Source organism: Hyperoodon ampullatus (assembly GCF_949752795.1).
Source record: "Hyperoodon ampullatus genome assembly, chromosome: 10".
Classification (NCBI taxonomy): domain Eukaryota; kingdom Metazoa; phylum Chordata; class Mammalia; order Artiodactyla; family Ziphiidae; genus Hyperoodon; species Hyperoodon ampullatus.
In genome coordinates this window covers 87,582,001-87,604,874 of record NC_136923.1, presented here as the reverse complement: position 1 = coordinate 87,604,874, position 22,874 = coordinate 87,582,001, and positions in this window count along the sequence as shown.

Below are 22,874 nucleotides of genomic sequence, written 5' to 3'. Positions count from 1 at the left end.
AATATCCACTCATTTAATCTTCATAATGATCCTATTTGGTAGGTACTATTCTTATCCTCATTTTCCTGGGGCCCAGAGAGATGAATAAACCTGTAGCGGGGCACAGCTAGTAAGCAGTGAGGCCAGGATTCAAACCAAGGCAGTCTGGCTTCTGCTCTTAACCTCATGGAAAATGGACTTCTCCAGCGAGAAAAAGAGTGAGATATCCTGGGAATACACACCTCACAAACTGTGCAGAGTGTTGAGCTTAGTTAAAGAAGCACCAGATTAATTTTTTTCTAGCACTAGAGCATTTTCTGTAGAATCCTTCCTCATTTCCCCCACTTGCCATCCACCATTGATTCTCCTCCAGAGTAAAGAAAATAAAAGAAAAAAGAAAAAGGGAAGCAACAGAAAAGTGATCCAGACAATCTGGTGAGAGTTTTCTTGATTGAGATATTATTTATTAGTGCCATGGCTCTACTAATAGTGTTGAAATGAGAGTTGCTTTACACAGTTTTTGTGTTTCACAAAGGAAAGTTTCTTCAATTTTTTTTTTTGAAAAGCTATCTGTGATTGCCCTTAAGCCTTTATCTCACCAAAGATGCAGGGAAATGAGAGATGATTACCCTTTAGCTGAGTCTGTATATGATTAAAATATTGCATGGCTCTCTCAATTATCTATTCCTAGGGCTGCAAAATTCTCCATTATAGTGGACAGTGTAACTTCCTTCAAAGTCAACTGGAATTGATGGAGCATTTTCTGTGTGTGAGTGAGGTGGAAACCTATACAATGTCACTGACATTCTCTTGGTCACCATGCAAGGGACAACTTTCCTTTGTCAGCAAACTTGACACCCCTTTTCCCTGTCCTCCTGCAACTTCTCTGACATGCTGTACCTGAGTTTTGGGAAACGGAACTGACTCATTTAGTGTAGGGTTGACTCCACTCCAGGTTCTCCATTGATACTGAAGGATAATCGGTTCCTATCATTTCAGGCAGGGTTCCAGTAACTCACATTTTTGAACCATTCTAGTCTGTATCGTCAGCATGCCTTGTACTCAGCCACACTGAATGTTGGTGTGGTTCCCTGTCCTGGTGGATATAGCACAGAGCAAAGCTACTTAAATGTGTGGCAAAATAGACAGCAAGCTGTGGGACCTAGAATCTTAGCTCTCAATGCAAAGTCAAAATGATTTCTCAAGCAAGGCCTAGGACAAGTACCTTGTAAAGGAAGATGACCGCTCTGTCAGTTTCATTAGGTAAGGAGTACCTGTGAAAACCTGAGTCTTCTCTCTACTAAAGGAGACTTCTTTAAGGCCCGGTTACAAGGACAAATGTCTCTGATATCTTGCCTCATCATACGGCCTGAAATGATCCCTACTCTGCCGTGAGTGATACACATCAAGTGCTATAAGGGTGCAGTTACTGCATACTAAATTTTATTGCATGTTTGTGTATGTGCGTGTGCATATGTGTGTACATATCACAGTTGCCCTCTGAGTTGATAAATATTGTATATAATATTTGATAATAGTTGTTAATATGGTATATAACTTATATATTAAGACCAATGCCTATTACATAAAAGACCTAAATACTTATTTATCAAATGGCTGATTGATCTACAAAGCTTGTCCTGCCTCCAGGTGTATTTTTTGGCCCACGGGTGTACTGACATACTAAGCAATAGTATTTAAGCTGTTTCCCTGGGTTTAAGACCAACGGTCCGTCTTGCCTGCTTCTCTCATTTGTAAAGTGAGGCATTTAGAGAGTATAAAGCTATAAACAACTACAAAGGCAGTCTCTTGCTTGTGATTAAAGAAAATCACATCTTTAAAAATAGAGAAGATGCTTCAGATGAGTTGGGTATCCTATGTTACTACTCTTTTGTAGCTCTGAAGAATTAAACCAAAACTATCTAAATATAAACCTTTTAGATAATTAAAAATATAACTTTAAAAGATGCTAGAAAATTTCTAATCTTTACAAATCTCTTTCTCTGTCTGTCTTTGTCAGTGTAGCTTATCATCTCCTGGCTGCATAGTGTAGTGAGAAAAAAAGTGACCTTTAAGGCTAACAGATCTGAATTTCCATTCCAATTTTCTACTTCCTAGCTTTCTGGACTTAGGTAAGCTGCTTATTCAGGGGCTTGGCTTTTATATCTGTAAATTTGGTGTAAAATGATTTATTAGCAAGGATATAACAAGAACAGATGATGTTATGTCTATATTACTTAACACATAAAAACACATTAACTGTCAGTGTCCCTTCCCTTTCCAGTTGTAAATGGCAAGTAGAAGCACTCCTCTTAAAACAATTGGGATCAGATTTAAACAACCTGATCACTCTGGAAAACTAGTCTCCAACAAGAGCAAATTCAAGAGAATTTCCTCTCACCCATATTTTCTTATCTTTGATAACTTAGAGACTGAGGTATTTGTCCTCAAAGGCAGGAAGTTTGAACAATACATCTGCTGTACTTTGCACCGGGTCTTTATTGGATTATGCAGCCTTACCTAAATAAACAAGAACATACCAGACACATCCTCCCCATTGAGTGCAAAGCCAACTGAGTCAGAAGATCACTTCTTTGTAGTCTGACACACCTTCAGGAAGATCAAATACCGAACCACTTTCCAGCTGCAAGTCCTAAGTAGAGCTGACTTTCCGGGTGTGAAAGACTGTGAGTTGAGTCAGAACCTCTTACAGGCTGGGGAAGGGATTAATGACAGTGAATGATCTGACACCTGCTCAGTTCCCAGCTATAACAATACATTTAATGTATTTTTATATTGTTAAATGTATTAGTATGTAATTATGATATATTATAATATATAATTTGGTATATTATATAACATATAATAGGATCTATTTTATTATACAAACATAATTCTATGTTAAAATATATTTTAAAGTATATATATTTACGTTTGTATAGAGATGTTTCCACATCTATACACACATACACTTTTTATTGAGTTATGTATATCCTGGTAAGTTGAATGATCATACTTAAGAAGATGTAATGTAGTATTGTGGTTCCCGAGAGAAATGTCTGCCTATACAATGTTTCTATATTTAAGAACACAAGTAAAATTTGGTTTTTCTCTTTCTTAACCTTTCTTGTTTCAGTTTATCATCAAGTTTTATGGATTCTGTCTACAACGTGTGTCTCATCAATATGAACACCTTGGTTGAGGCCTTAATTTCTCACCTAGCCTATCACCATAGACTCCCAACAAGATTTCTTGTGGCCATTCTTCATTCTCTTCAATCTATACTCCAATTGTAAAATGATCTTTTCAAAAAGTAAAGTTTAGGATAAGCAGGTTAAAGGTTACTTGACCCAAGTTATGGAATTCTCCATCCTTCACCAGAAGCATAGATCCTCAAATATCACAATGTCTCACATGCCCGAAGCAGAGATGGGACAAAACCCAGCCTTTCCTCCCCATCCAAGGCTGATCCATGACAGCAGGGACACTTAGAATTATAGTCAAGAAACATTTTCGGCTCCACAATAATATCCCCATGACCATTAGCTGTCACTCTCTATCTTTCCCCCTGCCCTAGCCTTATATAATCCGTAATTTACTTTCTGTTTCTATAAATTCCGTCTTCTAAGTTGGGCATTTCATTGAATTGAATCACATAATATGTGGTCTTTTGTGCCTGGTTTCTCTCATTGACTGTAATGTTTTCAAATTTCCCCTGTGTAGTGGTATGTATCTGTACTTCAATCCTATTTATCGCCAAATAATATTCCATTGCAAGGGTATACTACATTTTATTTGTCCATTCATCAGCTGGTGGACATTTGGATTGTTTCCACTTTTTAGCTATTGTAAGTAATGCTACGGTGAACATGTGTATACAACTTTTTGTGTGGACATGTGTTTTCATTTCTCTTGGGTTTATACCCAAGGGGCTTTGCTAGGTCACATGGTAAATTTAAGTTAAATTTTGAGTAATTGCTAATTTTTTTTCCAAAGTGACTTTATCAATTTATATTCCCACCAGCAATGCTAAGAGGGTTTCGATCTCCTCACATCCCAGCCAACACTTGTTATTGACTGTCTAGTGGGTATAATATGGTGTCTCCTTGTAAGGCTCCCCTTCTTGAAAGGAAAAAAAAATGTTAAATAACTATCCTTGATGATGGCCATTTTGACTGGTGTGAGATGATATCTCATTGTAGTTTTTTTTTTTTTTTTTTTTTTTTTTTGCGGTATGCGGGCCTCTCACTGTTGTGGCCTCTCCCGTTGTGGAGCGCAGGCTCAGTGGCCATGGCTCACGGGCCTAGCCGCTCCACGGCATATGGGATCTTCCTGGACCGGGGCACGAACCCGTGTCCCCTGCATTGGCAGGCAGACTCTCAACCACTGCGCCACCAGGGAAGCCCCTCATTGTAGTTTTGATTTGCATTTCTCTAATGATTAATGATGTTGAGCATTCTTTCATGTGTTTGTTGGCAGTCTGTATATCTTCTTTGGAGAAATGCCTATTTAAGTCTTCTGCCCATTTTTGGATTGGGTTGTTTGTTTTTTTGCTATTGAGCTGCATGAGCTGCTTATGTGACAAAGCAAAAGAGAGGCATGGACATATATACACTACCAAACGTAAGGTAGATAGATAGTGGGAAGCAGCCGCATAACACAGGGAGATCAGCTCGGAGCTTTGTGACTGCCTGGAGGGGTGGGATAGGGAGGGTGGGAGGGAGGGAGACGCAAGAGGGAAGGGATGTGGGAACAGACGTATATGTATGACTGATTTGCTTTGTTATAAAGCAGAAACTAATAAAAAAAAACCTATCCTTTGCTTTGCCACATGCAACCCAACGGACATCAATAACAATGGTTTAGAGGGTGAATTCTGCAGCTGATAGTAGAAGAAAGAGATTCCTAGATGTGGTTGGTGGTTTTCCACTTTCGGAATATATGACCTGAAGAACTGAAATGACTAAATGGGAGGCATCTTGTATTTTAAGAATGAGGTCTGCAGCAGAGACTGATGGATGAATAAACCCTTGTGTGCTTCTCCATATGTGCCTAGAATGCCTGGGTCTGTGGCTTTGAGCAGGCATATACCGGGGACCCTCATTATGAGAAGAACGATTCCCTTAAGGACAGAAAGCAGAGCAACTTCCTTCATTCCTCCCTCTTCTGTATATTCAGGAAAGCTGCAGATATCATGGAGCGCTGTGAAATGAACAGCTGAAGCTGCATGGAAGCCAAACCACCCCAGAGCAAATGTCCATAGTGATAGGCTGAGGTGGAGGCTTCCACTCAAAAATCCTTGCCACTCTTGTGTAATGGGTTTCCTATTAGGCCCTAGGATGGATAGTAGTCAAGAACACCAACAATTTGACAATTTGCTCCACCTACGGACAGTGTCCTATGCATGACAGTTTCTTTCAACAAAAGGTTAAACTAGTGGTATCCATTTAAATTAGGACATAATTCAAATCTCTTGTTGAACCACTACTCAAAGAAAATTACCCCATGTGGATAATTCTTAACGAACCCCAGTTCTTTGAAGCTTCAAGAATAACCAAAACAGGCTTAGGTTAGTGGGTAGCTGCAGAGGCGGTGAGTATTCTAGCTTGGCCATGTTGGAATGTTTCTCAGCATCCAGATGGGCCACTCCGTAGACCCATATTTAAAGTAGCCCAGCACTCTTTCTTAGTCCATATTTTCTGGTGACAAGGAATTCCCTCAAAATTGTACCACTAAGAGAGGATATTATAATAATACAACAAAACATTGGACCTGAATTACATATGGTCAGTCATTCAGTCGTCGTGAGAACATAATATGAGAAGACACTGAAACCACCACAGTCATCCCTCCGTATCCTCAGGGGATTGATTCCAGGACCCCACAAATACAAAAATCCAAGGATGTTCAAGTTCCTTATATCAAATGGTGTAGTATTTGCGTATAACCTACACACATCCTCTCGTATACCTTAAATCAGCTATAGATTACTTATAATACCTATTACAAAGTAAACGCTATATAAATAGTTGTAAATACAACATAAATGCTATGCAGTTAGTTGCTGGTATGTGACAAATTCAAGTTTTACTTTTTGGCACTTTCTGGAATTAAAAAAAAATATTTTCGATCCACAGTTGGTTGAATCTACAGATGCAGAAACTGTGGATACAGAAGGTTGACTGTAATGTTCTTTTCATGTTTCTGGACTGCATGTTTTGCTGTCTCCCTTCTCAATGGAATTCGAAAGCTTTCTTTCCACTCTGCATCTTCTAAGCCTCTATCTCAGTATGCAAATGGGCAGAGACATTGATGTGTGTGCAGAAAACAAAAACAAGAGACCAAAGGGAAGCCAATTGAAGTGTTAGACTGGGGGCAGTGTACACTGAGAAGGAATCTAAGGACGAGTAAGAACTGCTAATAGCTTGCTTAAGAGAGAGAATGAACTGTAACAGGGGCAGTTCTAGAACAAATTACACAAGTAGAGAAAGTCTATGGGGCTTTCTTTTCGTATGTAGCCTGGTATGTTTTACCAAACCAGGAGCAAACTCTTAAAGGGGCTAATCTAACCTTAGAAATGCATTCTCACTTTTCATTGTTGGGTTACTATTTAGGGATAAGTGTTCTCTAGCCTTAACAAAATCAATGGGTGTCACTTCTAAGTAATTGTAGTGGAAATACATGACACCCTCCTTAACTTTTACGAAAGTGTAAGACTCTTCTGTAGTATAAAAAATATTGCTTATTTAAGCTGGAAATGAGAGAGGTTTAACCTAAATGAATAAATATATCTTTGCAGTTTTATTCAATATTAAGATTCTATATGAGACAGAACTAAATGCTTTCTTCAGAATTAGAGCTCTTCTTGAGGGGGTGAATTCACTCAAGATCTACATTAATACTCTGGAAACACATTGCCTGTCACTTCTTTTTGCTTGCTGCTTAATTAAAAGGGATGTCAGACACTTCTGAAAAGGCTCTGGTAAATTGTCAAATTCAACAAAAGAAAGAAAATTTTAGATAAAAAGCACCTTATGTAAATTATGCCTTCCCCCAGCCCAATTTCCTTCCTTCTTCTAACCACTGTTACCGTCATTTTAGGTGACTTTTGTCTGGCATTTAAAAATGAAATGTGATTCTCTGATTCACTCCTTGGCAACATTCCCTGAAATATTCTGTTAAGTGTTTTCAATTATATGCCAGTCCCAATAGGATCCCAGTAAGAGGTTTTAAAAAGAAATCTAGTACATTATATTTTGCAGTTTGAATGCTATTCATCTTGCAATAAATATAGAAAAATTAAGCAATGTTAAAAAATCTGATCATTTGAAATCAATAAATTTGTATACAGCTGAATATATATTTCAAAAAGTTGAAGATTTTAAAAGGTCATTTCAAATCTTTGCATTATAAATACCATCAGATTTATAAGCAACTACATTGCAAACTATTAAAACTAAAATTATCACTGTAACAACTGGGTTCTTGGTATATTTGGTTATGTGTATTTATTTACTGTTACATAGAAAATACATTGCTTATTGGCATTTAAGTTGTTAAAATTACAAGTAAAAAAATTGTTACATAATTGAGGACCAGTGTTATTTGGTGAAAACTGCACTAGTATAAAAAAGAGAACTCTTGGGTCCTAGTGCAGGCTTCACAATTTTCCAAGCTGTGTGGCCTCTCACAGAGTATTTAAGTATTTCATACTTCAATTTCTCCATCTTTTAAATAGAGATTATAATATGTGTCCATTTTATGGGACCACAGTAATATTCAAATGAGAAAATTTGAATATTCAAATATTCAAAGACTTTGTAAATTATAATATGCTGCATAAATGCAAGGCATCATTGTTTTCCCTTCCAATTGTGATAGATCCATTGCCACTCTTTAACAAATGATGCTTTAAAACAGATTGTCATTTTCAACTTTTCTCCAACTCTCTTGGCTATAAAGGTAAACAAAGGAGACCCTATCAGAGTCCAATTTGGTTGGTTGTGACATTTTAAATTTGTTGTCATGTTTTACTGACTTCATAATGTGTTTAGAGATATATGACCCAAGGCTTCAGGAAGTAAAACAAGTAGGGAATGGAAATAAAAGGTTGATGATAGAAATTTAAGATTGAATTAGCATGAAATTAATTAGAAAGTGAAGATTTTTATAACTGCATATCTACTTTAATGATTCCTGGGATTTTTATAATATTAAGGCATCATTATACAATATTTAATAGAAACATAAGTGAAAGTTTTAAATGAATTTTTAGAATATTAAAATCAAGAATTTACAAACTCTTACTGTAATTTGTAAAAACATAAATTATCCAAACAAATTGACCCTCGTCAAACTCCTATTTTGATACATTAACTAGACCCGGAGTGTTATTGCTGGGAAAACACCCTGTTTGGTTAATTTAAAAGAAAGGTAAAATCCTTTGTTATTTGCCATCAGGATAAATGCTGTAATAAGTAATTGTTCTCTGAGTAGTAGCTTCTCAAAAGTGTCATTTCATTCCTTTTTTGCATGTTTCACAAATTTGAATATTTCCCAAAGACAGTAGTATGCCTTCAGCATGAATAAGATGATTATAGGATGACAGGATTTTTCTTGAGAGCCATTTCAAGAGTCATTATATATACTTTGTCAACTTGCAGTTGGATGCCAGATGCATTAGGCTATGAGACTACTACTTAAAATAAAACAGAATAAGATAATTATGGAAATTGACCAGTTGCAAAATGAAAAAAGAAGTCTGCACTCAATGTTTTGAGAAATTTATTCTCGCATCCAAGAGCATGTGACTGAAGATCCACGCTCTACCCGTTGACTTTTCAGTTCTCTTTTAGGTCTCTTATTGATTTCCAGGGTATGAAGATTAGGCAACTGTGATGCGATCTTTGCTTTCATTCCTGTGTGGGTCCCAATAAACAAACCACAAAAATGTGGGGAAAAAAATGTTACTAATTGATGTGCCTTTAGTGTTCAAGTTGTTCATAAACACAAACATTTTATTGCTTTGGTCAATAAAATGAGATCATTAGGTGACAATGGATGTGGATTAATTATTTTTTCAACTAGCAGAAATGAAAGAGAAAGTTATGTTATATTGTCATATGTTCTAACTCTCAGATGTGCTTGAATGTGGCAAAAAGACATGGAAAATGTTGTTGATTATTTATTGTGTAGTTTATTATTATTGATTAATAAATTATATTATTGCTGATTTATTTATATATTTATCTTCCTATGACTCCTGAGCTGTCCAGCTGGACTGCTTAGGTTTGGAGCTAGATGAGATCTGGCAAAACAGGGAGATTATTTATTTATTCAATAAATACTATGTACCAGCCTCTGTTCCACACACAGGTGACAGGAAGTTCATGAGACAGGCAAAATCCCCAAAGTCCCTGTTCTAATGGGTTTTATATTCTAGTATTTATATACTAGAGAAAGCCTTCTCTGGGGAGGTGACATTTGAGCTGAGTTCCAGACAATGAGAAGGAAGAGTTGCTGGAGAGAGAGCTCAAGTAGAAAGCCCAGTGGGAGGAAATGAGGTTGGTATATTTGAGGAACTAATATAAGACCAACTTGGCCATAGTATGAGAGTAAAAGGGAGAGTGTTATAAGATGAGGTCAGAGGGCAATTAGCATGGGTCTAGTTGTTTGTGGGAAATACATATTCTTTTCACTTTAAAAATATGAGTGAAAATATAGTAAAAATTTAATGTAACTAACAACTCATGCCATCACTAGATATTCCCAGCATGCTTTGACCAGCTCCCCTGACATTACCAGAAGATGAAAATGGCCAGTGTATTAGCATGCTCTGCCTGATAGACACTGCTCTGCTGGATGATGTATGAAATTAAGGGAAAGAAAGGTCACTTGATCTACGTGTTGAAGATATTGCAAAAATTCTGACATGAAGACATATTAAAACTTTTTATTTTCTTAATATAGTAGAAATAAATGGTGCCTAGAAATTCTGAAGATTTGGATCTTAAGGAGAGATTATTCCATCTAGACATTTTCTATATTAGAAACAGAATGGGAACCGTCAGTCTGTTCAACTTTTTTTTCCCCTCAGTTCTTTCTTTTAGGTAGAACTAGATTCTGATTATGGCATCATATTTTTCAAATATTCTAAAATAGCAAGTGTTGCCAAATGGCTTCTAGAATGAAGATTTTTAATCTTGAATTTAAGAGTCGAGGGAAACTTTTTGAAATTGTGTAGATAATTTTTTATATACCAATGTATATAGGAGTGTAAGATACCAGAAGATTCTATAGTAGAGTAGGCTATCAAGCCTAGTAGATTCTGGAGCCATGCTATTTAGGTTTAAATCCCAGCTCTGCTGCTTATTAGCATGTGACCTTTGACAAGTTACTTCTCTGTGTCACCATCTGTTCATTTCAAAAATTGATATAATAGGGTTACCTCTCTGATAGAATTATTGTGATGCTTAAATGATTCAGTGAGTATCTAGCATATAGTACCGTGCCTGGAAACATAATCAACATTTCTTATTACGTGAATTTTTCTGGGAAGAAAGTTCATGCAAAACCCTCTCACCCCTCACCCCAAATAAAGAGAATTAAGAACAACCGTCAGAACACTTTAGGAAAGATTATTTTTTAAAGTGGCAGTAGGCTAACATGTGGAGGTAATTAAAATCCCAATCTGTGCTTGTTATTTCCTCTCTGAGGATATACTCATTATCCTGATCTTGTTTCAGAACCACTAAAGTTAACATCTTACCTTCCTTTATTATTAATTTCTTTCAGTGTCATATTAAAGATTTTGTTCCAGTGGAAATAGTAATAACTACTTAACCTTGAAACCTACTTCCAATACAGAATTATCTCTCATGAAGGAGAAAAAAATTATAGTTCATTTAAATAGAATTTTAGAAATAATCTTTAGTTAAAGCAATTATGGTTCAAAAAGAAGTCCTCTTTTTCCTTTAATTGAGCTCCCATGCTGGTATCCTTTTGTTAATTCTAAAACACAGAGCACTCTCCACCAATAATAAGTACTAAATACTTGTGTCTGTCAATGTGGTTGGTACATACTGGAGAGAGGGATTTTCAAAACTCTAAAGAGAGAAGTGTTCTGAGTTGAGTTTTCTTTTTCTCTGTGACACCTCCAGAGATGCTCAGGATCGTGGCGGGGGTCAGGCATGTCTCCTAAACCTATGTGAACTGTCTTATCTTTGTGTTGAGTTCTGCACTTATGATAAAGCTGAAGAGTGCCTGCCTTGGTGCATGCAATAGGCAAAATTTTATAGAAAAAAAAATTCAGTGAATTGTTGTCACCTCTCAACTTAACATATAACGTAGCTGAAATAAAACTTGTATGCATCCAAGAAAAAAAGTCAGAATATTATTTAAAATCAAATATGGAATATCCTATTTAAATCAAAGCCAGAGTTAAATAAGCATTTGTGTGCTAGTCTGGGAGTCTAACATTTATTCATCACAGTTTCTAGGAACAAAGGGCTTGCATTATTCACATCATCAACTTAACTAATAAATGTTTAACACACAAACACTTTATAATCAGGGTGATCCCTTAATATAAATCTACATTTCAGCAGGTAATTTTCAGTGCTTTCTCTCCCCCCCACCTCTAAATATCCCCCTCTCATTTCTATACAGTTTTGGCTTCTGGCAAATCTTCTCATGAGTGCAAAACTTGGTCTCTGATTAGTCTGACAAAGTCTGGCCACATCTGTTCGGTTTGTCTATACAGCATTGAATAAGGCTATTATCAACAGGACTCCAAGAAGCAGGATTAAAGGCAGTTCAGTACTGACTTCTACCATGTCCCCCAGTCCTGGTCCTGGACCCAACCAGCTGAATAAATCCCCAAAACCATTAAGGTCTAACTTAGACATCCATGTGGCTTTCTCTTTGTTTCTGTATTAACCTTTCCTTTAGATCTAAGACAATAATCCAGGTACAGTGAGATGCATTAGTGACAGCACACACTCTGCCTTCACCTACAGGAGGAGGTCTATGCATCATTCATAAAGAGCCTGGTCAGTTAGTTGAGGCTGATCTGGATTCCTTCCAGGACCAAGGTGGTATAATTGATCATTTTAACTAAAGTCAGGGAAGGACAGATTTCATACTCACTTTTGTAAATGGATGACTAACATTGTAGTTTGGGGAGGGAGGTAAATTAAAGTCTGGCTACTACACAAAACATATCATCCCAAAGCTACACATGGTGACTCTGGAAAAACAGCGTTGTTTACAATTGTTGGGGTTTCCCATGTGGGATCTACATCAATCAGGGACTACAGGTTGACAGAGCTCCCAAGGTAGCCTCCCAGCTAGATAATAAGTATTAGTATTCCTGGTTCTATTCACATACTTGAGTCTAGTCCTTGTTTTTTGAAGGCAGTCAGTTCAATCTGATCTATCTATCCATGTCACCACCCTGATGGCATTTGTCTGCCCCATGGAATGACTGAGGAAAGTGAGATGGGTTGCAAGGAGACAGCTGGAGGTGTTTTGGAACTGAGAAAATTTGCTTTTTCCTATAGACTCTCAGCAAGGTGAAAAGGGACCACAATTGAGTCATGGTCAGAGCCTTCTGGTAGAGGGTGATAAACCCATGAGTCAATTAAATTTGATGGATGTGGGACAGTTTGGAAGAGCCATATCAGAGTGTATTCCTTTACAAGGAAGGTTCCAAGGGGCAATTTTGAAAGACGAAAGATCACTAATGACCCTCTGTCCCCTTACCTCCCAGATCTATCTGGATGCTAATTTGGGGGGTAGCCAATATAAAGGACCAAGTAGAATGCACAAGTGAGGAATATACTGTGCAAAGATTCCAGTAAGATGCTGGGTGGCTTGATGGTGTTGGGGTGCTGAAGAGATAAGAGTTTGCTCACTGGAGGGGTTGAACATTGTAATCCAATCATGGCCCCAGTAAGTTTTATGTGGTGAGCAGCCCCCTAAAGTTTATAAAGGTTTATCAGCTACCTCTGTTGGCAGAGGTGTGGTAACACTGTAGTCAAGGCCATGGAAACTGAGGCTTCTGACTTGCTTCCTAACGGGATATTATCTATGTAACAAAAGCTTTGGAAATCGGAGGCGCTCGTGCTATATCTTGAACCAGCTACTGGTGGCAAATGGCAGGGAAGTTTATATCCTTAACACGTCTCTATCTGCTGCTCTTCCCAATAGGAAGAATATCGTCTGACATTTATAGGACAGGAATATACAAGCATATATCTCATCAGATATAACATTCATATATGGAAACAGCAAAAAATAATATATATATATATATTGAGCTGCCATAACAGACACTCATAAGATTACATCAGACTCTCAACTTCACTGTGAACTGTTCCCAAACCACATCAGGTGAATCCAGATCCCTCAGGGACCAGGCCAGATGGTGATTTTGATTTTGGTGCTTATATCCCATGGATTCATAAAACCTTGAGTCCTTCCTCTCTGCAGGGTTTGCCAACACATTCAGATTCATAGGTCTTTAGTCCTCCTTGGAGACAAGCAAACCTTGGCCCTAATCATTTTTCTCCTTAAAGAAATAAGGTCAGGGAACGGGGTAGAAGGTGGTCAGGAGATACTGAGGGAGAGGGTAGGTCTGTGACAGTAAGCAAGTCACAGTGGCTGCTCGTGGCTCAACCAAATGAACTTACAAAGCTTTCTGTCCATGCAAAGCCCAACATGAGTTTTGGGGACCCCTTGACCCTTCCTTCTCTAGCTTGGAGTTAACCCACTATAGTTTTATGAAAATTGGCAGTAGGCATGAGACTCCCGGATCAGAGACAAAGAACTTTATTGTTCATGGCACAGCAGGCAGCATGAGCTTAATGTTCCCACTGTTTCTTCATGCCCTTGACATCTTACAGGAGTGACTCAGAGGGCCCAGGTGAGTACTGTGTCCACAGTGGGTTTGTGTCACAGCTGAGGGACCCTGAGTTTGGGAAACCCCAATCAATTAAAAGGAGCTGCATGCAAAGCTGTGTAAACTTTGCTCCACAAAAGACATTATATTTAGTAAACTAGACAGCAAACAAACTTGTCCCCTGCTCCATAAGGAAGACAAAATCTCTATCTTTGAGGGCTCTTCTCTGGACAATCATCCCTGAAAAGACAGACCGTAAGAAAAGGCTATCGGTGAGTCTACTTGCAAAGATGTGTAGATAATTCTGAGTGACCCAATGAGAATTAACTTCCCACATACCTAATTCATCATGCAGTTGGGATGATTAAATGAGATAAGATGGCTTTTATAAAGCAATCAATGAATATTAGTTATCGTTATTATGTTGTTATTATAATTCTTATAAAGGAAGGCTTATTCTTTAAAAATAGAGTTAGTCTACTTTAAAGAAATTTTAATCTATTGTTTTATACTCCTTTGTGTAAGAAAAATACAACTCTAAATGCAAGTAATGTTTTGAATGCCAAAAGAACTGTGTATGCCCGGAGAATATAAAAATGATATTCAAGTTTTAGTATATAGAAAATTCTAAAGATGGTATATAGGAATTAAAAAAACAGTTCCTGAGCTCTTATAATAAATGGGTTTATGCATTTTAATATGGTTAAGTTTATCCACAGTTGTAACAGTTCTAATTGAATGCTTTAAGTTAATTATATGTTAATAATTAATATATTATTAGTAACATTTTGCTTCAGAAAGCTACTAATATTTTTTGTATTGTTTCCAGAGCCCTAAGTGGCGTTTTTCATGGCCTTATATGTATTCATCCGTCTCTTGGATGTGTTACAAATTCTTGCTTTTCAAAGTTTGGAAAATATTTTTCTGGACCATCTGCTTCTCCCCATCTCTAACCCAGTCTCCCAGCTTAGTCATAGGACTTAAGGTTTGAGGAAATTTGGGCACTGTTTTTGTAGTACCACTCCTTAAGTGAGCTTAATATTCTTTGTTTTAAGTTTTTATTATGTAAAAATTACACATATACAAAAATAGAGAAAAGAATACAGTGAACTTGGTTTACCTATAGCTCAACTTCAGTAATTATCAGTTCATAACCAATTTTGTTTCATCTCTACTCCCATGGGACATGACCCTTCTCCTCCCTGAATTATTTTGAAGCTAATCCCAGATGGAATATTATTTCATCTGTAAATATCAATATATCAGCAAAGTTCTCTAACACTTAAGGACTTAAAGACATAGCTACAATACCTTAATCATACAAGTAATGTAATAATTTCTTAATATCATCAAATATCTAGTCAAGTTCACGTTTACTCAATTAACTTGAAATTTAGTTTAGTTTTATTTCAGTTTAGTGGTTTATTAATTAGTTCACAAGTAAATTTGAATTGGGATCCAAATAAAGGCCCTATGTCAAGATATATGTCTCTTAGGCCTCTTTTAATACATTTGGCTCTACTTGGCCACTTTTTTTGTTGAAGAATTCAGATCATTTGTCCTGTGGAGTTTTCCACATTCTGGATTTTCCTGATTTTATCTCTGTGGCTGCATTTGCCATAGTCTCTGCCCCCTGCATTTCTTATACCTAGAGACCTGATCAGGTTCAGGTTCAGTTTTGCTTTCTATTGGTTTGTTTGTTTGTTTATTTATTTATTTCCTTTTTTTGTGGTACGCGGGCTTCTCACTGTTGTGGCCTCTCCCGTTGCAGAGCACAGGCTCCGGACGTGCAGGCTCAGCAGCCATGGCTCACAGGCCCAGCTGCACCGCGGCATGTGGGATCCTTCCGGACCGGGGCATGAACCCGTGTCCCCTGCATTGGCAGGCGGACTCTCAACCACTGTGCCACCAGGGAAGCCCTGGTTTGTTTATTTTGATGAGAGAACCTCAAAGGTGAAATTGCGTTGGAGGTGATGCTATCAACAATGGATGATCAATGCCAGATCCATTCTTCATAAGGGCTTACAACATGGAGATATTCTAAATTTATTATTTCTATAAAAAAATTTCCTCTCATCAACGATTTGGTTCTCCTGTGGTACCACTTATAAAGAAAAGGCAAGATGATTGCTTGCATCTTTCCCTTTATTTACTGGTTCACATAATGAAATGGTTTCTTAGCATCTCAAGTGAACAATTAGTTTTTGGTTTTTTTTTTAAGCATCCTTATAAAACTCACAAATTTAAGCATATTTGATTTTCTAGCCAAGGCAGTTTTTATCTTTACTGATGGTTAAATTATTCCTTTTTTGGCTGGTGAGAGTTTATCCAGATTGGCTGCTATGTCTTTTGATAAAGAAGCATCTTCTTTTCTTGTATAATATGATATCCATGCATATTTTGTATTTTCTTGCCCCAGATCTGGAATCAGCCATTTCTCTGAGAAGCCTATATCCTTTTATGGGAAATAATATTTATAGGCCATAATCATGACATTTTTAAGGGGAAAAAACATGCAATCTAGTTTGGGCAATCCAGGAAACCAGTAAAATACTGGATTGTTTGATACTAGACAAAGAAAAACTAGAGGAAAGATGCTGGAAGAATGTCTACTTTTCTGCTTTATGCACTAGGTTCTACTACTCATGTCTCTAAAAAGCAAAAGAAGGACTTAAGCCGAATTACATCTTTTGTTTTAGATAGGAGAGCATAGTAGTTGCTGTTTGCCTGAGCAACCATTTATAACCTCAGAATTTTTATTAAGCGAAAAATTCTTAGAATTGCCCTTCAGTACCCCTTTAAAACTGAATTTGCTTTAAGAAAATGTTTAAAAAACCAGGCTTGTTTTCCTATTGATGTGAATGATTTAATAATGGTCCTCTTCATTTCATTTATGCAGCCTTATTTGAACTGCTTGCTCTAGCCCGGTTTAAGCTTGAGACCATAATTTGGTCTTTTTCTGTCGGTAGAATACTAAGGGAAGAGCTAAAGTGAGCAGAGATGCACATTATCCTCTGTGATCCCCAGTGCTGGGGCAGCTCTGCATTTGGTGACCTGTAATCACAGAGCCAGTGGATGGGCAGCTCCTGGCTTGGATGCGCATTTTGATGAGGCTTCCATGACAAATCTAATGGAAGACTCTGGCTAGCTGATGCGTAGCTGGCCTCCTGCCCTCATTTAACACACAATGCATTCCTCATTTCACATACCATCATCTATTTATGGATTCTGTTCAGACTCACTCAGAAAATAAGATATACTTTTGGCTTGTTTAATAAAAGTGGACACAGGAAACAGAGGAAAAGAATTGATCAAATTCTCAGCCACCTTTTAGCATACAGATGGTAACTATAGGAGGTGTTGGTGGCAAAAAAAAAAAATGAGTTGATCAGGAAGATTTGCTTGAGTGAATTTTGATTTTGTTTCCAGCAGACCTCCTCACATGGCATTGTTTATGCAAATAGACCCTCTTTTCAGAAACCGTCTGGCTTCAGAAAACCCCTGTCAGTAGAGCATAAAAGCTAAGTTGTACGGCAGCAGTTAGCAGACTTCTGAAAGGCTGGCTGAATGGAGCAATGGATGCAATATGCAGGCAGGCTGGCAGACAGAGGAGCCATTCTTCTGTGGGTCCCAATGGTATGTAGAGAGGCAGCAGAGCAGACCCCAGAGGAAGACAGAAAGGACTTGGAGAAAAGGGGCAGTCACCCTTCTGCTACAGAAGAAGAAAAACCTCAAGTAACAGCAGCCCAGGATTGCATACACAAGTGTACTGAAAAGACAAAAACAGATTTCACCCTTTCTACTCCATTTTTAGTGACTCTGATTTATGGAAATATTTTTTTTCTTTCTGTTTTTCCATCTTTTACTCCTCTTAGATAAGATTTAGGGAAAGGAAGAAATGGTGTTATTTAGTCACTTAACAAAAAATGAAACAAGGTTTTGCTTGCATTTTCCTTTTCATTTGTATCCTGACTAGCATTTCTTATTGGAACAAATGAGTCAACTTTATTAATATTGATGGCAGAGGTGAAATGGGAAATCTGAGGTTTTTTCCTCTTGGTAATCCATATTTTCCCTGATAGTGTGTTGGGCACAAAAAGCAGGAAATTTCCATTTCATTGCAGTCTGCTTATATTTACATGTGTTTATATGCATAAATAGATAGAGCTGTCCATATATATTGCATGTACACTATTCACAGATTGTTCTAAAAATATAAATACTGCACTAAGCACAATGACTTTATAAAAGTCAAACCTCAGGGAACAAGGAATCATATCAATTCTGAAGTATGTTTTGGCTCCCATAGAAGATTATTTTATTTGTTTTCCTCTTTGTGAGGAACACAGCTTTTCCCAGAGAATTTTCTTGAAAGGGAAGATGCATAACATCAAAGTAACTAAGGATTCAATGGACTGAATAACAGTAGATTTAATTTTTCCCTAACATCATTTGTTACAACTTGGTTTAGAAAAAGCTCAAATTTTCCATTTTTTACATGAATGAATATTTTTTCTTAATTGAATACACCAATATATGTAGTGATATAGATTGTATCATGTAATATAATTGTGTCTAAATACAGAAAACATTGATACTCCAATAACGAATATACACTTTTTACTTCAATATACCACAGTGTTTATTGCATCTATTCTGGCCATGGCTTTCAGAGTATTATTTATTTTTTTGACTAGTGTAGAGAACTGTGCTGATCAGGGATAAAATGAACAACAAAACCCTAGACCTATGCTACATAGGAGAAATCTGCCTCTCTCGCTTCCACTCCCTTTTAAGAACAAGTTCTATTAGTATTTTTTAAGGGCATTGTGTGATCACAACCAAGAACTTCGAAAAGCTTTGTCTTTATGGGGTTTGGAAATCTCCGGTCATTATGTCCACCTTAGAAGCACATCTTTTTGAACTGCTCAACCTAAAAAACAAAGAAGGAAAAAAGTGGTATCATCTGCCTTTCTCAGGCCTTCCCTCTTTTCGAAATATCATTGCCTTCCTCTCCTTTATTACCCACAAGAATAACAACAGACAATTTCGGGGGAAAGTTGCGGGCTCTTAGCAAAGGGTTATTTTCCAACTGTCATCAGTTTGGATTTTGCATATCAATAAAAAATTAATAAACTAATTTCAGGCATAGATGACACGGTTAATACGGAAGGCCTATTGTTAGGAGAGAAATAGTATATTCTTATCAGTGGATTTAAACAGCTATTCATCATTTCTAAAGGGCAATTATTTGGAATCCATTAAACTGGAATTCATAATACCCCTGCATACTGAATTTTAAATAGAAATCTGTATTTAGATGAAGGAATACATTAGTATAAGTCATTAGAGCACTGAAAATCCATGACTTGTTCATTTTTCACTCTTCTTTTTTCAGATAATATGAAGCACCAGGGATGTTGGTCCTTTAGTAAAACCAAACTAAAAGGAAACTAGGCACTCTTTTCAGTAGCATTGCTATGGATAGTAATGTTTTCTTTCTTTCTCTCTCTCTCTTTCTTTCTTTCTATCTTCATGTTCCAGTTTTTCTAATTATTTCATATAAAATGAATAATCCCATGGTCCAATCCCCAGTCATCCATAGAAGACTCCTGACTCACACTTCTCTCTGCAATTGTGCCTTCTCTGGCTGCTTAGGCATCTACATCCTGAAAGTTACTGCTTAAGCTGAGCATATCCAAGCTAAGGGGAGATCTTGTGCACAATGACACAATTCAGTTTCCATTAATGCACATTTAAATTACAGAACATTTAAAAATAAATTTAAGCCCCATCATTTAAAATAATATGAAAATAATGATTATTAGACCTGTTTTAATACTAGGGTCAGGAACATTTATAGCTATTATATTTAGGTATGCAGAAGTCTGGCTTTTATTGTTGTGAAGGGAAAGTAGAAAGCCTGAGGACCAGACATCTAACCTAGTCAAGCAATATATTTTACACTATCAACTTCCTTCACGTCCCCTTTTCCCTATATAAGCCATGCTAAATAAATGACAGCCCAGCCTGTGTTAGAATGAATGCCAACTCTGAATTAGTGTGGATTGATAGAAATTTTTCTGGGTGACATCTCTACTATATTCTCCCAGCTTGGACTTCTGTTAACATTTATGTACTAGTTATTTACATTGACTTTTTCAGTAGATATATTTGGCAAAAGGAAAATTATAAACCCGCAGCCAAACAAGATGAAGATAAGGAAGACCTCGGCAACCTGGATTATTCTCAACAAGACTTTGCCAAGCTTCCCCATCCCCCCAACACACACCCTATTCCTCCATTACAGGCACATCTTAATGAGACAGCCTAATAGAAAAACAGCTAAAATAGTAGTCCTAGGCTCCACGTATGTTGATATGTGCTGGCAACAAATTAGATTTCTTAAAAACACAGCATATGGCCCTATGACTTGCAGCTTCGTTGGGAATGGTGTGAACCCAGTCTGTTCCAGCATCCATACTATTAACATTTTTCTTGACAAGAAACTAGGTTTTAAGTAGGCGCACAAGCTTGTACATCTGCTCATACGTGCATGTACACGCAAGCAACCACACACTGTATTCACATACCTTACATCAGACCAAACCATACGCTAGTCAACATGTAAGCTGGGTAACATTGATTTATAGGCAACAGTTCCTCTTGAGTCACTGTTTGAAGTCTTGGATAATATACAGTCACACTTAAAATGAACAGCAATGTGCTTTTACATGCAAAGGCAACAGGAAATCCAGACAGGGGCTGGAGTTTGTGTTTGTGGCTGCTTTGGACTTTTTCTAGATACACGTTTATGATGTTTGTTTTTCTTCCTCCTAATCTAAACAGATAAATTTAACCTCACTTCCTTAATTCACAAAATATAAGTAAGCACTTGTCAAGCAACTTTTAAAGATTCATTAAATTATATTTTATGTATAGTGTATATAAATGTATATGTCATATTTTAAATAAGATACTACATATATAACATATATGTGTGTGTGTGTGTATTTATGTGTATAAAGCGGTGAGCAGATGACCATAATACCTGCACTTATATGGAGCCTTGTTCAGGTTTGCTAGACTGCTGTAAGAAAGTACCACAAAGTGAATCGCTTAAACAGAAATGTATTGTCTCACAGTTTTGGAGGCTAGAAGTCCAAGATCAAGGTGTTGATTCCTTCTGAAGGTGATGAAGGAGAATTGTTTCCAGCCCTCTCTAGTTTCTGGTGGTTTGGTGTCAGACTTTGGCTTGCTAAGTTCCTTGACTTGTAGGCACGTTTGCCTGATCTCTGCTTTCATGTTCACGTGCTGTTCCCCCCATGTTCAGTCTGTGTCCAAATTTCCCTTTCTTACAAGAAAAACAGTCATATTGGAGTAAGGGCCCATTCTACTGCATATGATCTCATCCTAACTAAACTAATTCATCAACAATGACCTGATTTCCAAATAAGTCCACACTCTGAGGCACTGGGGTTTTGGACTTCAACACACAAATTTGGGGGGAATACAATTAAACCCATAACGGGGCCTATAGATGCAACTAAGGAGACTAGCCCAACTTGTGAACCAGGTTTAATTAATGGTTTTGGGAGAGGTTGGCTTCGTTGAAAGCTAAGCTCTCTAGCACCACTCCCATTCTCAAGAGTGAAATGAGTCTGTCCAGGTGGGCTAGACCCACAGCTGGCTTCGGCCAACTCATGGGTGTATACTTTACCTGAGGCAAGAAGTCACACAAATCACAGTCCAGCCACCACTCAGGAAAACAGTGAAACTGACAGAGATGTAAGTTCCAGCATGTGTCTTGGAGTGGGAAAAGTGGAAACGGTCAGAGTGAGAAGCTCTTCTGAGGCCTGGATGCAGACTTCTTGAATTCTAATAAATCAAGGGGAGCCAGACTGTCAAGGCTGTGACTTTCTCTGGCATAATGCCAAGAAGGCTATTTGTATATGACATGACTACACTTTTTCCAAATGAGAATTATGTTAATATTTTGTAGGTAACTTTTCTGAAAATTTATACTACTACTACAGTTGAAAGTCTATTAACCAGTACATCTTGTTATAAAATAATGAGAATAGAATGCTTTCTTTTTAAAGTGAGCTTACTACATACCTTGTAAATGTTGTTTAATTTCTCTCTGTCCTATTTTTTATAGAAATACAATGGTTTATCGTCAGGTTTCTAATTTTAAATATGAAAATTTTATGCAAATGAGAATTCAAAAGAGAGTTGCACATGATGTATACTTAATGTTTATGAAATGAGTTTTGAAATTGTATTCAATGTACATTAGAGAGCAGAAAATTATGGATGGCCCCATGAAAGATGTGAATTTTTAAAATACATAGTTATTTGGTGAGAGATAGATAGCAGTTTGGGAGAAGTTGCATGAGAAAAATCAAGAAAATTTTAGACAAAATTAAAACATCATTGGAGTGGGTAGAACAGATTTAGTCTGAGAAGACCTTTTCCTCATTGATTAGAATATCCTATTTATCTAGAAGGTGGGAAGATTGGGTCTTTCTACATAATTAGGGGAATATGAGGAACAGAGAACAAGCTCTGAATGAATTCCAAAATACAGAGTTTGAAGGAGCATGTTGAATAGTCTTAGAAATAAAATAAGTGTGTTCAGTAAATTATTGTATTATCTATAATGCTCTTTTTCCTTGTGTTGAATTTTATTCTTTGCATTGTTAATGCCATAGTTATTAAAATTAATGTTATTTAATTAAAATTTTATATGGTTTTACTTTTGATAAATTAGTTATAATCTCAGTCCTATTTATAGATAGCTCAGTTCTTATTTTAAATAACCAATTTTTATAGATCATGAGGCACTTAGGAGAAATTCAAGGGCATCACCTCACAATAGTAAATAACTGCTGGCTGATTTTCCTAAGAACTGACTACAAATGACCACACAATTCCTCAACATTTCTGAATAGAGTGATGTGGTCATATCACATAATTCAGTTAGAAATGAATT